The sequence below is a fragment of the Amblyomma americanum genome, chromosome 7, assembly GCF_052857255.1.
Source record: "Amblyomma americanum isolate KBUSLIRL-KWMA chromosome 7, ASM5285725v1, whole genome shotgun sequence".
NCBI lineage: Eukaryota > Metazoa > Arthropoda > Arachnida > Ixodida > Ixodidae > Amblyomma > Amblyomma americanum.
The window spans coordinates 116,855,519-116,876,619 of NC_135503.1; the positions used below are offsets into that span (position 1 = coordinate 116,855,519).

General features: G+C 48.4%; 1 pseudogene; it reads left to right on the plus strand.

Moving 5' to 3' along the window:
- Positions 1–1,442: 1,442 nt before the first annotated feature.
- LOC144098015 (uncharacterized) lies at positions 1,443–3,489 on the plus strand (annotated as a pseudogene).
- Positions 3,490–21,101: the final 17,612 nt, after the last annotated feature.

Sequence of the window (21,101 nt, forward strand, 5' to 3'; positions counted from 1 at the left end):
GGTCTTGATGAGAGAAGTAAGACGACTCACCTCCTCTCGCAGGGCCTGTAGCTCCCGGTCACGGGGGTCCACCTGTGTGGGCGCGGGGGGGGGGGGGGGTTGAGGGCTTGCTGGTAGCTTTGAGCCTGTTGCCTGCTACTCCGTCTGCCCAGGAAAATTGTGGAGGCTGTTGGTCCTGGCGGCGACGAGACCATGAGCGAGACTTGCTAGAGCGACGAACTCTGGCGCGGTCCACGTCTCGCTCCGGTGTGCGGTTGCGGTGAAGCGGGCGGTGACAGAACCACCTACACTAGGAGAAGGCCTCCGCACTCGCCCTCACCTATCCTCTGACGTCACCACACTCTGCCCTAGCCGTTCCACTGCGCGTGGTGTCGCTCTTGAGCACCAGGTGGCGCTAGGTGCTACGCGACGCACGAGACGCGCATAGCGTGCCCCCTGCCCAGGAACATGGATCCGAACCTGCACGAAGGAAGACGGAAAGCAAGAGCCGAGTATATCGAGCGAGGCTTAACCAATCTGGAAAACACGGTCTTCACGGACGCGGCGCTGTACCTGATGGATAGGAAGCGCACGGCCGCGGCTGTAGTAGCCGACCACCAAGGAGAACTGATCACCTGTGCAGCGGCAGAGGCTGCGGACGCAACAGAAGCCGAGGAGGTTGCCATAGCTCTAGCGGTCGCTTGCAGCTCCCAGGGAAACAAATCTCTAAACATACTTACAGACTCGAAAGAGGCATGTAGGAACTACACTAGGGGAAGGATAGGTGCCGCAGCCATGAACATACTCAGAAAAGCGCGTGTCTCAGACACAAAACACATACACAGCCTGGTTTGGATACCCGGACATGCAGGTATTAAGGGAAATGAAAGAGCGGACGGCCATGCTCGAGCGATGAGTTTCCGAGCGGGATTACCGGACGACTTTTGCACCCGAGCCTGCGACGGGGGGTATGCAGAGCACCTGGTCCTATACAGGGGCTTAAGGTATAAATATCCTCCGCCACACAAGGCACTAACAAAGGAAGAGGCTACCGGGTGGCGCAGACTGCAGACGGGTATTTTTCCAAATTTACACATACTAAACAAGATGTTTCCGACACAATACAGAGCCACATGCCCGTGGTGTGGGGCGGTACCAACGCTGTACCACATCACATGGGAGTGTGAGCGAAACATAAAATTCCACCAACACACAAGCGCGGAGCAATGGGAGAGCCGGCTCGTCAGCAGCGAGCTCGCGGTCCAAAGGACCCTGGTGCAGCACGCTTACGAGGCAGCGCGGCTCAGCGGAGCCCTGGAATGAGGGCCCGACCTTGCGAAGACGGGATCCGGGATCGCCTGATATGAAGACGACGCGGATCGTGCTGCCGCCGAACTACGCAAATGTTCAATAAAAGTTTTGCACTCAGTCACTCTGTGTACACGTGCGGTCTGTTCGATGTCATGGGGCGATGCTGTGTGCCAAACTGTAGAGGAAACTATGACGAAGGGCCAAAGGTCAGGCTGTTTGGGTTCCCGAGTGATCCCGTGCGAAGGAAAAAATGGCAGCGGGCAGTGCGACGGGACGATGTCGACGTTGGAAAACTGAAAGATCCGCTGGTAAGTGTTGTCTCGCTTTTTAATTCGTGCAGTGGTGATTTATATGAACAATGTACAATGAAAGTGTAGTAGTACAAACTGCGATATTCCATTGTTATATAAATACGTTTTCAAGTGACCATTTATTTACACGTGATATCCACGTGGGCTCGCACGCGTTTGCGATGGCGTGTGTATACTCATTCGTTGAACGACTCATGGGTCAGTAAAATGCGCTTTTCACAGATCTCGTGCTTAGATTTGTAAGCGTATGCCACAATTTTGCAGGCGTCAAAGTGTGTTCATAATATGATGGCGCTGGTTGTTTCGCAGGTTTGTGAACGGCATTTCAAGCCCGAGCACCTACGTACAACATCGAATACACGGATTGCGACGGACGGACCATCGAAGTTCAAATGAAGCTCACCCGGCTTACGCCTGATGCCATTCCAACGATCTTTCCCGACTGCCCGCAATATATTTCGGATTCTCGCCAGTCGAGAGAAGACCCTGATGTCAAGCGAACACGTGTGGAGAGCGAACAGCTTCAAAGGGCCTTAAAGCAGTCAGCTTTAGCGCACGAGAACGAGGAACGAGAGAACCAAGTTAACTGCCTCCAAGACATCAATTCACACCTGCACAAGCTGGGAGAGAGAAGGTTTTGGACAGCGGTACCTTGCGACAGCTGCATGATCTATGCTCACGTCAAAGTGAGAACAAATGCTCCCGAGATTTTTGGTCACTGACTGTGTCGTCGGATATGTCTGTGCGTGTATTTTGTAGAGGTGCTCGTTTTACATCTGACAAGTGTTTTGAGATCCCGGATTATATCCACGATTTCCGCGTGCTTGTTCAGCTCTTGTATAATGTCGAGGACCACTGCACTAAAGGAGGACCACAAGTGGACAAAGGCTGCACTAAAATTGGTCATCTCACTCCTTGACGATATTTCAAGTGGGGACCTTCTGGAGGACGAAAAGGTGGGCGCTGTGACGTTCCTCAAAGAGCAGTGTCACCTCCTCATGAAGAGGAATAATGCTGTTCGCTACTCTGCGGAACTTTTTGTCTTGTGTAGCATTTTGTACACTATTTCACCGCATGGCTACAAGTTTTTGAGGAGCAGTGGAAAGTTGGTATTGCCTCATACTGCTACAATCAAGCGTGTCTGTGGTGGACTTGATGTTAGTCCTTTAAAGGAGCAAAATGAAGAGGGCCTCCTAAGATATATGAAAAGGAGGGCAAGTCTGCTGAAAGCTCATGAAAGAAAAGCAACATTAATGGTAGATGAAATACACTTACAGCAGTTCTTCGAATACAAGGCTGGCAGCACAACAGGTGCTGCTGCGAACTATTCTGAACCTGCTAAGACAGCGCATGTATTTATGGTGCAGTCTCTCCTGTCACCGTTCAAAGATGTTGCACACATCCTTCCAGTGTAAAAATTACTGCGGAGGAACTGCACGAAACTGTAAAAAAGTAGTCTTGAGACTTGATGAAGCGAACCTCCATATTGTTGCAGTCATCACAGACAATAATTCAATTAACCGGAAAGTAATGGCTATGTTCAGTGAAGCCCAGAAGCTCGAAATTGTTTACCCCCATCCAGCTAATCCGCAGCAGCCACTCTTTCATTCTGTTGACTGTGCATTTGCTGAAATGTATCAGAAACAATTGGCTAAATCAAAAAAATTCTGACAAATGCCTATATAACCCACCTTTTCCCTGTGAAACCACAGAAAGTAAGAAAATGGAGGGTGCTTGATTCACATCACTCACAAAGCTCCATGAGGCTGAACAAACTAATACTGCGAAAGTGGCTTTTGGGCTAACGTATAAAGCATTAAATCCTACAAATATTGAGAGGCAGAACGTGAAACTTGCTCTGCGAATTTTTAACTCTTGTTTCATCTGATTTGAGGATAAGAGGCGAAACACTGCATCTGACGCTTGCAGATGGTACTGCAGATTTGATTGACCTAATTGTGCGATGGTGGAGCATCGTCAATGTCAAGACTCCCCATAAGGGACACAGAGTGAGAGATGTGTGGCAAGAGCCAGTACGAGAAATCAATGGCCAGCAGCTACAGTTCCTCGACACATCTGTTACCTGGCTCGACGACTGGAAAAGTAGGTGCGTGCATACAGGGGCGTTGACAAAGGAGACCCACTCAGCTCTCCGGGTTTCCGCATGTGCCTTGATCGAAGTGTCAAGATATTGTTTGGAGGAGCTCGATTGTACATACGTTCTCTTTGGAAAATTTCAAACCGACCCCCTCGAAGCTCGGTTTGGAAAGTACCGTAAGCTCTGTGGGTCCTATTACAATGTGTCGATCACACAGGTATTTGAAGCTGAGGCAAAGATCCACCTCTAGAACACACTGATCTTGTCAGATATGCCAGCATCCACTGACACTTGCAAAGAGCCGTGTGCTGAAATCCTGATTGAGAAAAATAACATAAAGCTAAGAAGCTGTGACCTAAAGAAGCCCCGGGAAGACATGCCGGCATTTGTGTACATCGCTGGCTACTGTGCCTATGCTGCTTTGAAGCACCAGCCTTGCAATGACTGCTGTGATTTATTCACAATTACTGAGAGAGAGCTTGAACGCAGTGAGCATTTGCTTATTGATAATATGAGCAGAGGTGGCATGAAATTTCCACAGCCATGTGTCGTTCATGTGGCGCTGTGCACCAAGATTGTGCTAGAACATATTACAGGCAAGGAATATGAGAATATGTTTCATGCAGAGAGTAATCGGAGAGCTGCACTTCTAAGTGTGTTGAAGTATTTGCTCTGTGATAGTGAAGACTGACACTTGTGCAATTGGTCACAGTCAAGAGTCAATGTTAAAGAACATCCTTAATCCAGCAGTAAACACCCTGCTGAAGAATTACGCAGCCTTCAAGAACGACAAGATGAACACAGAAAAGAATAATGTGAAAAAGAGAAAGTTGATTACCCTGAAGTGAAAATGATGTGTGCTGTTTTCGCGAATCTTTATGCTACAATACATACAATATATGAACTGTGTGTTATCTTTATGTTGTCTTGATTTCTATGAAATTTTTTAAAATTATCCATCATTGTGAAGTTCAGCACATTTTTCATATCAAACTAGTGAGATTGATGTATGTCATGTTTTTTTATGTGACTGTTGTGTGTTCGAATGTCATTCTGTGATAGTGGAAACCAATGCCAAATAAAATTTGCGATATGAATTGTACAGCTGTGTGTGACAGACTGAAAAAAGAAAGACGTTTCTCCGGCGCATCGTCTTTCTAGTCTCAAATCAGCTTTGCTACAAATGCCGAAGTTGACGTGGAAAGAACTTGTCTTTGTTCCTTTAATCACGCCAGTGCACAATTTATACTGGATGCAAATATATTCCGGACGTATACCCTAGAACATGCTGCAGTATTGTGCTTTTTTATTTTTTTTTTCAATAGCGCCTCAAGCGGAGGCGGACGGGCTTAGTGTGGTGACATCACGGGGGAGTGCCGAGGCCTTCTCCTACTCTAGGTGGTTCTGGCGGTGAGCGCCGTCCCCTCACTTCGCAACCTTCAGTACCCGTCATGTGGGCGCCTCCACAGAGTATGCAGGCTGGGGTGCATGTCGGGGTGTCCTCTCGGGCGTGCACGATACCGCATCTTGGACAGTTGTGCGTACGCTGAAGGGTACACACATCCGCGCGATGCCCTGGTTTTCTACAGTTTGTGCAAGCATCCAGTTGTCCTCTATATAAAGTGTAGTTGTGGAGTCCGCCTCCGTAAGAGATGGTTCGGGGCACCGGACCCGCCCGGAAGGTGATAAGGATCGAACGGACTGTCCCATGCGGCGTGCATCAATGATGGGGACGCCAGGGTTGCCCGTGATGAGGTCTTCAAGAACCTGTGCTAGGGTTTCTTCCCAGTAGGCGTTAGTGATTACTCCTCTTACTGCACCATCCTGGGGGGGGGGGGCGATGTAGGCGGTGACCGTGTAGGCTTGGGTTCGAATTGAGATTTGTTTGATGGCGACCAGGCGTATCGCGTCGGCTTGATGCGGGGTACTCATCGTGCAGGTATTGTTTAGGGGGTGGATACGCAAGTTGGTGGCGTCCGGGTCTTGGAGATCCTTGGATGCAGTTATCAGGGCCAGGCGAAGCTGGCGCGGTTGAAGGTCGTTTAAGTCCCCCGTTGGAACGAAACACTATCTTGTAGGCATCCTCAGGCAACCGCGGCTGGCGTTGCGACCTTCGCGCCGCGAGACGCGTAGCGCGCAGCTGGGACGCTTGGTGTACTGAATCTTCAGGTCGTGAGCCGATGGTGAAGTACGCCTGGTCCTGGATTTTCGGTGCTCCTTTCTGACGGGCGGGTAAGCTCAGGATATGGTTCCAGTCCCTGGGATCGTAGTCCCTCGTGTTGATTGTCTCTCCGATCACGTGGACTTCCATATTGTCGATGTAGGGGAGGTCGAAGCGGCTTAGGCTTAGCGCACAGTGGCGCGATGCCTAGCGCGGCGGATGATTGGCAAAGGGCTGTTTTCGGCCCGTGGGCCCACTTAGGGGGGACTGACGGCCACCAAATTTGAAAAGATGGTATCGCTCACCTTTACGAACGGTGCAGTGAAGAGATGGGCACTGCGTGGGTCGAAATCCAGACGAAATCGCCGTGCTTGTACAGACACGACGCAAAGCGCGTTCACACTCGCCGGTCCCCTGAACATCGCAACTTTCCTACGACATCAGAAACAGAAAGAGTTGGACGCTGCCATTTTCTAGAACTAACCAAGGGTGCAAGAGGATAGCAAATCATCTTCCAAAACTGTTAAATACTTTAAAGGATGTAAATCTAAATATAGAGAATATCTCAAGAAAAGACTGGAAAAAATATCATTTCTAGAACAGATCCTGCAACTTAGCCTAGCAATGTGATTACCTTCCGGTCCTCAATGACAACTTGTTGCGATTGTATCGATGATTTCTGTGTCCTTCGTCTAGAGGTGGTTTTATTTGGTTTCCCTTACAATTCATTGTATCAAGACTCATGTAATTTTGTTTATTTTTTTTCTCCTGTGAGGTTGCAGCAAAATAAACAAGATGCGTTTTTTATTATGTGTATTATGGTAACATGACATGCCAAGTGCTTGAGTAGCATTGCAGTGTGTAAAATATGCACTAATATGTCCAATAGTGTTATTTGTTGTCTTATTGCTTGTAATATGTGAGCTTGATTGTGTCCAATAAGAATGTCTACAACACATGTATAAGTGATATCTGCTTTTAATCCAGACACCTTTAATTGTTTAATGAGAAGCTGTATGTTAGCGCCCTTCAACCTGTCAAATATAAGGGCAGCAACCTTCGTGAAGCTGCTAATCAGCAGCTTTTTGTTGGATGGATGGATGGATGGATGGATGGATGGATGGATGGATGGATGGATGGATGGATGGATGGATGGATGGATGGATGGATGGATGGATGGATGGATGGATGGATGGATGGATGGATGGATGGATGGATGGATGGATGGATGGATGGATGGATGGATGGATGGATGGATGGATGGATGGATGGATGGATGGATGGATGGATGGATGGATGGATGGATGGATGGATGGATGGATGGATGGATGGATGGATGGATGGATGGATGGATGGATGGATGGATGGATGGATGGATGGATGGATGGATGGATGGATGGATGGATGGATGGATGGATGGATGGATGGATGGATGGATGGATGGATGGATGGATGGATGGATGGATGGATGGATGGATGGATGGATGGATGGATGGATGGATGGATGGATGGATGGATGGATGGATGGATGGATGGATGGATGGATGGATGGATGGATGGATGGATGGATGGATGGATGGATGGATGGATGGATGGATGGATGGATGGATGGATGGATGGATGGATGATGGATGGATGGATGGATGGATGGATGGATGGATGGATGGATGGATGGATGGATGGATGGAAACAACTTTTATTAGAAAAAAAGAAAAAAATCTCCCAGTGTGGTCTCCAACAGGTTCATTATTCCACGGGCTTGTGCCTCACATAAGGCCCGATCCGCCAGCCATTTCTAGCCGGCGGGCTGAGCGGTCTGTAAAGCAGCTTTCCAGGAAGAATGAGTGGGATTGGGGCTGGGGTGTACAGTCTAGCAAGGGAACAGCAGTAAGCAACGAGATGTTGGAAGTGGTAAAAGAATACTTTTACTTGGGGCAGGTAGTGACAACTGATCCGAGTCAGGAGGGGGCAATAACTAGAAGGATAAAAATGGTGTAAAGCGCATATGGCAGGTTCTCTCAGGTGATGAATAGTAGTTTACCAATATCCCTCAAGAGAAACGTGGACAGCAGCTGTATCTTGCCGGTACTCACCCACGGGGCGGAAACGTGGAGACTAACTAAAATGGTTCAGCCTAAGTTACGGACAGCGCAGCGAGCTATGGAAAGAAAAATGAAAGGCGTAACGGTAAGAAACCGGAAGCGGGCAGAGTGGGTGAGGAAACAAACGCGGGTTAATGACATCCTAGTCGAAATCAAGAGGAAGAAATGAGCTTGGGCAGGGCATGTGATGCGAAGGCAAGATAGTCGCTGGTCCTTAAGAGTAACGGAGTGGATTCCAAGAGGAGGCACGCGTTGCAGGGGCCGGCAGAAGGTTAGGTGGGCGGATGAGATTAAAAATTTCGTAGGCATAGGGTGGGCTCAGCTGGCAAAAGACAGGGTCAATTGGAGAGACATACGGGAGATGCCTTTGCCCTGCAATGGGTGTAGTCAGGCTGATGATGATACACTTCGTCCGTCAGTACGCACTCCCCACTAGCCGATCTCATTGTGGCGCCAGTTCTCCCGACTACATTTGTAACAAATATGTGACACAAACGTTTGTCGTACAGCGTTCCGGGTAATGTCATACGATTTCTCGTTCCATATAAAATACAAGTTGGAGGCTGTAGCCTCCAACATGCATAATCGCCGGTTAGAATCCCTGTCGCGAGCTATAGCTTCCAGCAGTGACTCGAAATGACTACATTGCACCTTAATGTGTATGCCTTTCCGGGCTCTACCTCCGTTCATAAAGCATGGTTCAGGTGTCCACCGATATGTGAGACAGCTACTGCGTCATTTCCTTTCCTCAAAAACCAATTTTGCATTCCCCCCGCCGCGGTGGCTCAGTGGTTAGGGCGCTCGACTACTGGGGCGCGATTACGGATCAGTCTCAAAAAACTGTCTCAATATTGAGACAGTGACGTCAAAATGACGACACCGAGAAATGCCGACCGCCGAATCGGCCAATGCGGAGCAAGGAGGCGGTGGGCTCCGCCCCGAAACCACTAATCGCACGACAAGGGACCGTAGACTAATGTTTTGCAGTAAAAACGCAGTGAATAAAAACGAGTAATGTTTTATTTTGCTAAGTAACTGTATTTCAAACCCAACAGCACCAAGCAAAAGAACCAGTGTTTTCATTTTTGCAATTAAGTTTGCTGTTCAGTCACTATTTTTGCCGCGAAGGTGTGCTGTCAGCGGTATAGCGTGAACATGTTAGTCTGAAAATGAACAATAACGCAATGAAGAAAACAAGCAATGTTTTATTTTGATAGTAAACTGTGTTGCAATCTCAACAACACGAGGGAAAATTAGAAGCATTCCCAGTTTTGCAATTAAATTTGCTGCAGGTTAACTTCTCTTGCCATGAGGGCGCGCTGGCAGTGGTATCGCGTGAACATGGCGGCTTGCAAGAAAACAGCTGATTCCATGGCTAGTTCCTGTTTTTTCGCGTGTCGTCTAAAATCAAGGTACTTTGCGGATGTCTTAAGTGCGCCGAAAAATCTGATTGAAGGCAGTGAATGCTACGGGCCTGCCGAGATCAACTTACAAGCAGCGCTCGGCTCGAAAATCGACGAAGACAACTCTAGTCTGTTCTCGGTCGGCGCCTATCGATCACCGAGTGACGTGTGGTTCTGTTTATTTTCTTTAGAAAATACCAGAAAACCATGAATCATCACATAGAAGCAACTGCCGACAGACAGGTGCAGCTGCTGATAGCTTGCAATCTCGGTGCGGGAAATGAGAGCCGACACGGCCTGCCTCTGTGGCAGCACTCTTCTGCCTCGTAACCAAGTGTTGCCGCCCACATCGGGCTAAGCACTTGATGTTCCGTTTGTATTTTTGTAGCTCCGTTCGGTTTATGTTCAGTTGTTGCCGTAGTTTCTTTTTTTTCCTGTGCAAGATGCAGAAATTGTGATGTTTATGCTCCACTTTGTTTAGAGAGAAAGGAAGCACTTGACTTGATAACTTTGCTATTGTCACCGAGGAGAGAACGAGCTTGTTCCATTAACGTAATTTACTGATCATGTAGTAGATCCAGGGTCAACCAGGAAATAAGTAGTTTGCTTGTATAGAGGCTAATTGCAACTGGGCAGAAAGTTGAGCAAGTTTGTTCATGTTTGCTGGTACACAGCGCTTGAATTGCATATGATCCAGGGCAGTGAGGTAGGTAGGACAGGGCAGTGATGTGTAATATTGTATTTTGCTCAGCAGGCGGAGTGATGTTGGTATAACTGGGTTTCGTGAGGGTAGTGTTTGAAGGGCTTTAAATACTTTGCATAGCTTCTAACATGCACTTCCTTTCAGGTCGGAAGACCACTTGTTTTCTTTTTTTTAAATTATGGTCCATCATATCTGAGGCACCCTGTATACAGGCCACTCCAGTTTGAAAGGGAACAGCCAGTTGAAAATGACTAGGACATTAAATACCTAGGCGAAAAGTAGCTTGAAAGCAGTTGCACTTATCACACATATTATATGATAGCGCAAGGAGCTTGTCCGGCCATTCGGCATTGTCACCGTCTCGTGTCATCATGGACAAGACTTCATAGCCCTGTGTTACGCAAACCAAGCTAGGTGTCAGTTATGGGGCAATAACCGAGTGCTCAAAATTTTCCACAATGGAGCTGCCTGTATCTTCTTAGAGCTGTAGAGCATTTCCAGTAACGGTGTTGCATGATTTGTGATTGTAAACTAACCTCTAATCACACACCATCTCCTTGGTGATGTGTCTGTGATGTTTACACATCTTTGTCTATCAGTGAAGATGTTCTAGTCATTCAGCAGTCATTGTAGCCACTGCACCTTACAATCTTTATTATGCATTGTTGTACAGCGGTTTCCTTGCAGTAGGTACAGCTTTTAGCACAGAGTGAAACCCCTAGCCACACACCATTACGCTAAAAGCTTAGCTTTGGTATTTACACTACTTATATGTGCCAAAATGTTTTGTAGTCCGGAAAATGCATCATGTACACTGTACTATGCCATATTTATTGTACAGGTAGCCTCTGTATGAAAGAAAACATGCACTTTGAACTCAATTTTTCAGACTTTTTTCTTAACTGCACTCAGAAATGCCATATGGTAATTGTACATCAAGGTAAAGTATGCTTGTATGTACACTGCCATTTCTGCAATAGAAACACTCGTGTCAAATGCTGTGCCTAAAAAAAATAAACGCGCTTACTGAATGTATGATGCAATAAAAAACAGCTTTTTGATTCCAACAAGCATCACAAATATTTCATGCCTTATTCCAGCACTACACGTTTGGTTCATGCATGTTCGTCACACAGGTAATGACCACAGGCACTCCACCAAGCTGGAAGGAGACAGCAGAGAAGGGGCAGGTGGGCTAACATAAGCACTGACAAAAGAGTTCAAAATGATGCTTTTCAGAAATTGGGCGAGCTGCTTCAACACATTTTCCGTCTTCAGGAAGAGACTGTGCAACACGCTGCTGAGGGACTGGAAGATATACTAGCAAACACACTGAAAATGAAGTGGCAGCCGGTGGGGGGCACTTGTTTGTCACTGCTGGCTTCTCGCTGCACACAGGTTGGCCAAGGGCACAACCAACACACTTGCAGATGTGTGTTGTGCAATGACACAAGGAAATGACAGTGGCAACAGGGGAAGAGTGCCTGATATGACTCTCTATGCCAGCATGGTGAGTCGTCTCTGGACGCTAGATTTTCCATCGCAACTGCCGCTGCACCATCCCTCGGTACGCCTTCCTCTGGAGACGGGTCGTCCTAGAGAGGCCAAAAGTACAGCACCGCATGCTCTTCTCAGGAGGCAGGTGAGGAGGGATCCTGTCTGTACGAGGCAGCCACCATTTAGAGGTGGCCCGTTGTTATCTGGGTCAGAGGTAGCGTCGCCTGCACCCTCTGCTGATATAGGCACATCCAAACAGAGGCTGGGAAGTGCAGCACGTGCGGTGATGATGCGCACTGTCCACTTCCACTGGCGCTGGTGCATCCGGTGTCCTTGAAAGCAACGGAAGCAGCTCTTCGGCACACCAATACAGCGCTCAGCCACAGATTGTGTGAAAGCATGTGGCGTGTTGTACAGGCCTTCTGCTGAGTCAGGTCTGTAATGTCATGCTACTGGTGCAGGCAGCCATGGCTCCAGTGGGTAGACATAGTCTCCTGCATAACAAAAAATGATGCAGCTAAGCATGTCCTTTCTCAGTGATCTCAACAGCATTACAGGACACTCTGCTATACAGTAGAAAACTCACTCCAAGTAGCCCACATCCAGGCTTTGCTGAATATGACATTCAAGAGCATACATACATGCAGGATTTAGATGTATAAGTGAGCACTACTGTAAGGTCAGTCTTTTACCACCATATTCATATAAATGATGCGCTATGATTTCCTTCAAAACACAAGCGCTGTCAGGTGCATTTTGCTTCGGTTTCTTCAACAGGAAAGGCTATGCATTTCAACAATGTAATATGTGTCCTGTGTTTCTGCTGCAATTATATTTAACAAAAGGAAAAAGCGGCAATACACTGTATCATAGTGTAAAGTGTCTGCATTTGTGTAACTGTCCACACTGATTCTTGTAGCTTTAGCAGATCCGGGCAAATGCATAGTGCTGGAGCTCAATAGATGTGACTGAGTTCGCCCGACGGGTGACACGGCTATTTTACTGCTTACCCAGAAAAAAAAATCACCGTCGTCCAGCAGGCCTTCCTCCGCCTCGGAATGCCGCCAGACCAACACGTCGCGGAAGGATCCGGGTCAGCGCGAGTCCACGGCCACGATGCACATGTTCGCGCCACAGATCTGAGAAAAAACAAGCACAGCCCGTACTCACTCTCGCTGCCGAGGCCCGCACTTGTAGCTCATGCACTTGTAGCACTTGAACTCATGCGGTCAAAAACAGTGGCCGAGGTATACTCACTATTACGTCCGCAGCGTAGAACCGCTTGCGGCTCGTTCGCAGCACTGCCCCCAGACTCCTTGATAGTGATGAGTGCCCAATCGACACACCCGACGACGCCGGAGATGCTGCCGCGGCGAACGTTTAGGCAAAGGACGCCCTCCTTCGCCGCCGCCTTCTCCTCGGGTCTCCTCGGAAAGCGAACACCCCCTTCTGTTACCCAACGTTGACATTGGTCTCCGCTGCCCGCCGAAAAGGCTTCTTCACAGTCGGTTGGGCTGCACCGACGTTTTCTTCATTTCCAACGGCGACTTGAAACCCACCGGAGGCGAAGAAGCGCAGCGCGCACAGCACCTGCCGCTCCACTGACAGCGCACTCACCCGCGCACTTCCCAGCAACGGCGAGTTCGTCGCACAGACACTGCGCAGTCTCCTCGAAATAACTCTCCCGCGCGTCAAAGTCGTCTTCATGCACCCTCCGACACCGTTGCTCGCGCGGTCACACGCGTATACGACGATGTAAACAGCCGCCATTTTCTGTCTCAAACGTGTTGATACTACTTTTTCCAGTCTCAAAAAATCGTCTCAATCTGCCTGCATAATTAAATGGCCAACGTCACCACTTCTGCGCCATTTACGACGTCAGTCAGTGACGAAAAAAATCAAAATGGACGCCGACCAATAGGAGAGAGGCAAATGATATACTTTTTGAGACAATTTCGATTGAGACTGATCCGTAATCGCGCCCCTGATCCGGAGCTCCCGGGTTCGAACCCGACCGCGGCGGCTGCGTTTTTATGGAGGAAAAACGCTAAGGCGCACGTGTGCTGTGCGATGTCAGTGCACGTTAAAGATCCCCAGGTGGTCGAAATTATTCCGGAGCCCTGCACTACGGCACCTCTCTCTTCCTTTCTTCTTTCACTCCCTCCTTTACCCTTTCCTTACGGCGTGGTTCAGGTGTCTAACGATATACGAGACAGATACTGCGCAATTTCCTTTCCCCCAAAACCAATTAATTAATAATCAAAATTGTGATCCAACGGCTCGTTGTACAGCGTTCCAGGTGATGTCATATGTACGCGTGTTTGCGTGGGTAGTGCATACTTAGTCGCTGGAGCGTTCCAGGTGGTGTCACACGCGCGCGTGTTTGCATGGATAGGGCCATACTTTGTCGCTGGAGCGTTCCAGATGGAGTCACACGTGCGCCTGTTTGCGTAGATAGTATACTTCGTCTCTGGATTTCACTGCCACAGTTTGTGTGCGTGTGTTCTCGTGAAATGAACAGTGAAGCATCAACGTCTGCAACTTCGACACCAGCACCACCCGATGTCAATCAAACGTGGTCGTCTCGCAAATGACAGCGTTTGCAATGCCAGAGCCCTTTAATGCTTTCTTGTCACGAAACTTCTCCGTAACGCTCTGCGAGAGATTCATATGGTGCTCGCGGCTGCCGCGACACGGCGCCACCATCTGCAGAAGTGCATCGTCCTCAATTGACCTCTTTTTTGTAAATAATTTTTTTTTTCTGACTGACTGTCCGAGAATCTTGGCGCTGTCGCGACCGAGAGGGAAGCACCTCCGCTGTTATTTTTTTGTGATAGCCAATATTTATAGCGCCTTTGTGTTTCATATACCTGCGGGCAGGCATTATAGTATTCCTGGAGCGTGCGCCAGATTATTTCATGATTGTTGGTGAGCGGCGTGTGCGATGGCGGCATGCTTAGCAACACGTGGCGGTCGTACTGTCACGTAAAAGTCAGACTCGTTCGCCACTCCAGAGTGCGAAATACCCACTGCTCAGCCGACGAAACCACGAGCACGATTGTGGGCAGCTTCGTTCCCGAGATTGTCCGAATGGGCCGGGTGCCAGTTCAGGTCCATCTCCCTAGTATGGGTGCCCAATTGAATCCTGCTAGAATGCTGGATTAGGTGGATGAGACACGGCCCCTGGCAGAGTTACGTATGGTCAATATGGATGGATGGGTGGATGGAAAAAACTTTATTTGCCACAAATTTAATGTGCTCTTGACCAATACGGGTCACAGGGCACCGTGGTCGATCCTTGGTTCAGGATGCCGCGATTGAATGCAGCCATCGTGGCTCGGCATACGAGAAATCGTCGCGCTTACTAGTCCTGGCTGGCCAACAAGTGCTCCCACTGCGTCACACTCGGGTTTTCTATTCTAGGCTCTAAGTCTGCATTAGGGCAGGTCCATGTGACATGCTCTAGTGCAGGTTTACCCTGGTACCATGGACATTCATCTACATATTATGTAGGGAGAATCTTGTGTAGTTTGTGCAGGTGCGGGTAGGTACCGGATTGTAGTCGGCGCCAATTTTTTTTATCTTGATTCAGTCTTCTGACGTTTCCTTCCCCGCGCAAATGCTTCATTGGCAATCTACTCTATACCTTGGCCAATCCCCCCCACGTGGGTATGTGCCATATTACTTGAGAAGAAGAAGAAGAAGTCTGCGCCAGTCTACCGCCTCTTCTTTGGTAAGCCCTTTATGTGGGGCTGGGTAGCGTTTCCGTAGACACCTGTAATGATAGAGTATTGTAGTCGCTGTTGATTACGTCAGCGTCTGTGTTGGCAATGGCTTTGGCCACTTCCTCCGCGGTTTCGGAGTTTTTGGTGGCTCAATCACCACGCGAATCTCAAACACGTGATTCCTCGTTGCACAGCAGGCTGCGTCTACGTACATCACTCCTCGTTGGGGTTTGCATCTGGCGTGTAGGACAGTAAGAGGTGCCGCAGTGTAGGGCTGCGGTGTAATTTCGACGACATGTATATTTAACTTGCACTGACATCCCACAGCACACGGCTGCTTGCAGCCGAATTTATGAACGTTAAACGTGTAGACAGCACGTGTATATAACAGCCATCACGTTCATCGCAGCGTAGACTATAGCTGCATTAAAGACAAGTATCCTTTCCTCTGAGCTGCCTTTTCCTGCAAAGCTCACGCTTCCCACACGCCAGGAGAATCAAGCTCAGTGTTGTCAATCACCCAGCTTAATCTCCACATGCTTCCTGAGGCATTCGGGCAAACTGTCATCCGCCCACCTAACTTTATGCCACCCCCAGCTACACTTGCCTTCGGGAAAGAACAGTGCCTCAAGCTATTCTTTACAGCTGCGCAGGCCCCTACAGCCTCCAGTACATTCTATGTACGAGATGTTTCTTTTTCTGTGTACAACAAGGTCTGTTCTCTCACCAGTCTCGGCTTTCTTACGATGTTGCCTGAAAGCCAGCGTTCCTGTGTTTCGCGTATCGTGCACGCTACCCCACTTCGGGACACCTGGGACCTGTACCGACACTCTTCCGAACCCAAGAACGTTTTTGCTGGCTGCGGATGCGTAATGAGACAAAGTATAAAGCTTGCTGTACCCAGTGTGCGAGTCACAAAGGCCTCAAGGCACTGTTCCTGGTCTACTTCTTACTGTGACGCTTAAAAGATCTCGTTTTGAGAACGTAGACCTCCTGGGTCCTTCTCGCAAGTATCATACATGCAACCTCCGGATCATCTTCTGTACTGATTACCACCCCCGTTACTGTGAGACATGTGCTCTCCCATCGGCTACTCCATATCAGGTCTCCATCTTTCTACTGTCATCCGTTATTCTATGTTATAGGCCCCGCGAGTTTTGATCAGCGACCGAGGCCGCCACTTCATCGTCGATGTCGTCGAACTCTTGTTTGTGCACATCGCAATTCAGACGTTCTACCCCCAATTATCCACAAACTAATGGTTTAACAAAGCAAACCAACCGTACACTGATAGACATACTTTCTACGTACATCGCCTCTGACGGCAAGGACTGGGACTCTGTTCTACCTTCTATCACATACGCGTACAACAACGCTAGAAACCAAACAAAAGGCTACAGCCAGTTCTTCCTCCTGTGTGTCCGCTCTTTTCGATGCACGCCCGATACCAACCTCCCGTTGTAGATCCTGTGGTTGCTGAGCATATTTGCCAAGACGAAGAAGACCGCTGGATAGCCCACCCGAGAATTCTCTCCACCCAAGAGCGCCCAAACCCCACTGCGACGACCACTATCGCCAAGTGAACTACGCCTTTGGAGAGCTGGTCCGGCTTTGGCGTCCAGTCAGGAAGCTTGGCTGAAGCCATAAAATGCTTGTGGACTATATTCGTCCCTATGTTATCTTGGAGGTATTCAGCGACCTCACCTATCGGATTTCACGCGTCATCAGAAGTGCATGGCCGACGTTCAGCCTGCACTGAACTCACTCATGTCGTGCGCCCGAAACTCAGTCACCCTTGCGCCGATGCCTGACTCGCCCAGGGGGCATCGCCTGCGAAGGGGAAAGAGTTATGAGCTTGCTGAAGTCCCCCGAAAGGAAAGAAGAATTAAGCAGGGAAAGGAAGTCGAAGCGTGTTCGCCCGTTTGGCCTTGTCTTGAGGCCCCTGTGTTGCTTCCCGCTGGCCACGTTTTCTCGGCCTGTGGGACCTGCTAGAACGTCTCGGTCGTTACGTCACGGACGTAACAGTACTACGTACAGCTCACCTTCACCTTCCTCTAGAAAACATGAACGAAATAATTTTTTTTCTGACACGAAGCTTCTACGAAACACATACCAATAAAAGAGGCACCAATAAGTTAACTATTAACTAAATGAACCACTACGGGTGAGTTCGACAAGGTTTCTGAATAAGAACATAAGAAGCCACAAGATTAGAAATAAGAACTCTTCCTTGGACAAGAAAAATCTATAAATGCTGTTCCAATGAATTCTGCCCCAGTAATAGAAAACAATGATATTCACAAGAATTCACGTTAATATGTTATGCCTAATTACGCTACGACAAAGACATATTTAGTCATTCATCGCCATGCGAAGATAATCTCCCCTCTACCGAATGTCATAATTATTTCCTGTGTTCCTTACTGGTCTGTACGCAATGACGCGAAGGTCTTTCGCTCTCAGAAACAGTAACAAATGCGTCGCAATATACCTTGCCCATATTTGTTTCTCTTAGAGCAGCGAGGACAAGGAATGTACTTGCTATTCGTTTCATTTATTCATTTCTTAAAAATGCGGCATGGAGACATAGCAGGTGTGGCAGGTGCAATGTAAAAAGAAAGCGTACAGAGGTCATAAGGCTTATCTAGCGAAATGGAGTGACCCTCTTTAAAGCAAATGAAAAAAAATTTAAGCACGCACTGCCTCAGAGACGATGCTTATCACAAAGCAAAGCCGAACAGACCTATGAACGATAAACGTCCTAACAACGCGTGAACCTAAGAGAGCAGCAGCGCTAATATTTCAATTCATTTGTCCCGCAGCACATCGCATCAGTACACCGGCGTGCTCATGCGTGTATAAATTGAAAATGCAAGTAAAACAAGTCAACAAAAATACGTTATAAAGGATAAAAAATCTGTATTAGTGAGGTAAAGTAAAACTATTCTTTGGGCTAGCTGGTTCATGGTGACAATAAGAAAACGGTGCAACCAACGGGGACAGAAAAGACAAACGACAGGATCGACTTCACTTGCAACTGAGTTTATATCGCATCTAGCCAAACCGAATCAAAGATGCATCAAAAAGTACAAACAACGACCTATCAATACCCCCTAGAATCACTACCAACGCAGTACATCTGATTAGCAAACAAAATACCATAAGCGAGGTATGGGGAGCAATTCACTGAGCAGTTTTTTTAACCTGGCCATACAGAGGAACAAAACCAAAACGGGACAAAGGAGCTAACTACGCTACACCAGCTGAAAAAAAATTGCTGAGGTTCAACACGGCCGAACCTAGTATACGAGCGAAAGCAAAGCCGGCGGTATTTAGAGCGAAGAATGGAGTGACGTCATTGCTATGCCATCGCCTTAAGTCACATCAGGCGACGCGAATCTCAGCTCTAAAGGTCAAGGTCAAGTAACCACTGGTTATCTGTCACGTGGTTGCTGGTCATTAGCTATGACCATACGATACAGGATATCACGGCTATGCGCAGCGAAACACAGTCATACACTCTAGTCTTGGGGGTGCGCGCTTGGTTTGACCTTGGTGAGGCTTCAAGGTCGAACGCGCGAAGCCAGGCGAGACTGTGTTGTACCTCGAGTAGTAGAGCTTTCGCTCCAAAAACGAACAAGCACGACCAAGGCAAAAACACCCTTACTAATCAGTAATGATAAAAGGCAACCGCCTGAAAAGACGTGTCGGATGAGTAAAAAAAACACGGAAGAAAAAGTTTAAAAATAGAAGGTTCTGAAGCAAGGCCATGTAGGATGTTATTTTTAACTCCTTTGTTGAGGACCTTTGACACTACGTTACAGCCCTGTCTTCGTTAATTATACTGCTATGCAGTCCGGCTTTCTTCCTGGTAGCCAAAGTGGAAACGAAGCGAGCACTGAGAAAAAAATTGAGAATAGGTAGATAGGCGGTGAGAAAACAACCGATTGAAACGCTGCTTTTCCCCCGGTGCTATGAAAAAAAAACACTAGAAAACGATGCATCAGCAAAAGTTAGAACACGCACATCTCGAGGGGACAGCTTCTGCGAAGACAAGAGCACAGCGCAAGGGTCGTGCATCGAGAACCGGCGGCGTGCTCGGAATTGCCAGCAGTAAAGACGGTTGTCCCCGCACAGTCATCGTTTCATTTCTCGTGCGTAACTTGGCGATCGCATTTGCGAAAACCGTACGGATCGCCCGTAGTAGGCATGGGACTGAATGACTTCTGATCGCCAAGTCCGACGAGATATGATAACCATCCGTTACCCGCACATGCTACACTTCAACCATGTTGAAGGGGGCAATGATGATAAGGATGATAACAGCAGGCGCGAATCCTGTAGATGCGCTCAAAGTGTCTCCGCGTGCAACCACGACGGATGGTAGCTTGTTTGTGTGGCTATAAAACCAAGCGCTTGCATTATACCCTCCCCCTTCCTACTCCCCTCTATCCGGCGAGTAACTTCCTGCTGAACTGCGACAAAAAGTCCGTTTATCGTTCTTTGAAAATAAAGCTAAAAGCATCCATTGGGAATACGGGAACACAATTCTACTGGTAACTTCCCTTTCCGAAAGCTACTCACGAATCCTCACCCTCATACAACTCCACAAGTTAATCACGTGCAGCTCGACACATTTTGTAAACAACTTTTCTGCTCTTTTTTTACGTCCTTTTTGTTTATCCGAGTATGCTACAAACGTTATCGCTCTACGGAATTCTGTATAACATAATTATCTGTAGCCACACACAGTGCGCTTACATTTCTATACGCAACTACATCTATTAACCGCTGCTTTCGGCAAAGGTGAGAATCCGTGACATGCGTCTATTGCTGATGGTATACCCCCTACCACCACCAAGCCTTAATTTTTTTTTTCACTTATGCATGTTTACCCTCGCTCACCATAAGACGTTCGCCAGAGTGTACCGGTGTTCATTGAGCGGAAGCCTCGTAGGCACTGGTCTGGGTCCCCGTTGCGGCCTGGGCATCTTGGGCGAACTGCCAGACATCACTCAGGGAGGGTGTGTCGTCTAAATACAAAATATGGTCGGCAGCACGCATTTCACACAAGGGCACGCTTGACCAGGACACACACCGGCACAGAGGCACACAATAAACCACGCTCGTGCCAGCCATCCGAAGCAGCAGGTAGCACGCCTGAACGCAACACTGGAGCAGGAGGGCGCATCATCGAAGCGAAGCTGGCCGACTTCTCCTTGTCGTCCGACGACGATCGGCAAAGCCATAACCCACGGAGTGAAAACATAATGCGTAGCGATGCTCTCTCAGTTGCAGCGACGCTGACACCCGACGACCAGCTATATACACAGCGTGCGGCCAGAGCCGCAGCGAGCGTACTCCAGATAGCGAATTTTCCGCACCTCGCTGGCCGGGTAAGCGCAGTCACGTGCGTTTTGCCGCAATAACGTGCAGCGAACAGCAGCGATAGTCGCGCTTGAAACGAAAAGAAGGCGCGACCGAGCTCGTCGTGCAGACGCGCCGCAGTCACTGTAGAGGCGCCGCGATCGACAGCGATCCTAGCGGGCATGGGAAGCTGATTGCATTGTATTTTTACTTTGCAAAAGCGCGCCTTAGATTTTTCTTCTAGACATATTACTGGCAGCAGCCAAATTATGATGAGGAGCAGCTGTAATTTAAGGCACGCACGCGTATGCTACGATGGTCAAAAATTACATCGGCTAAGCTACTCCTGAACAAGAACAACTCAGCGAAAACCAGTTCCGTACAAGCGCAGTCAGCCGCTGTTGGTGCTGCTGAGCCGGAGTACCCGGGCTCGAACCCTACATC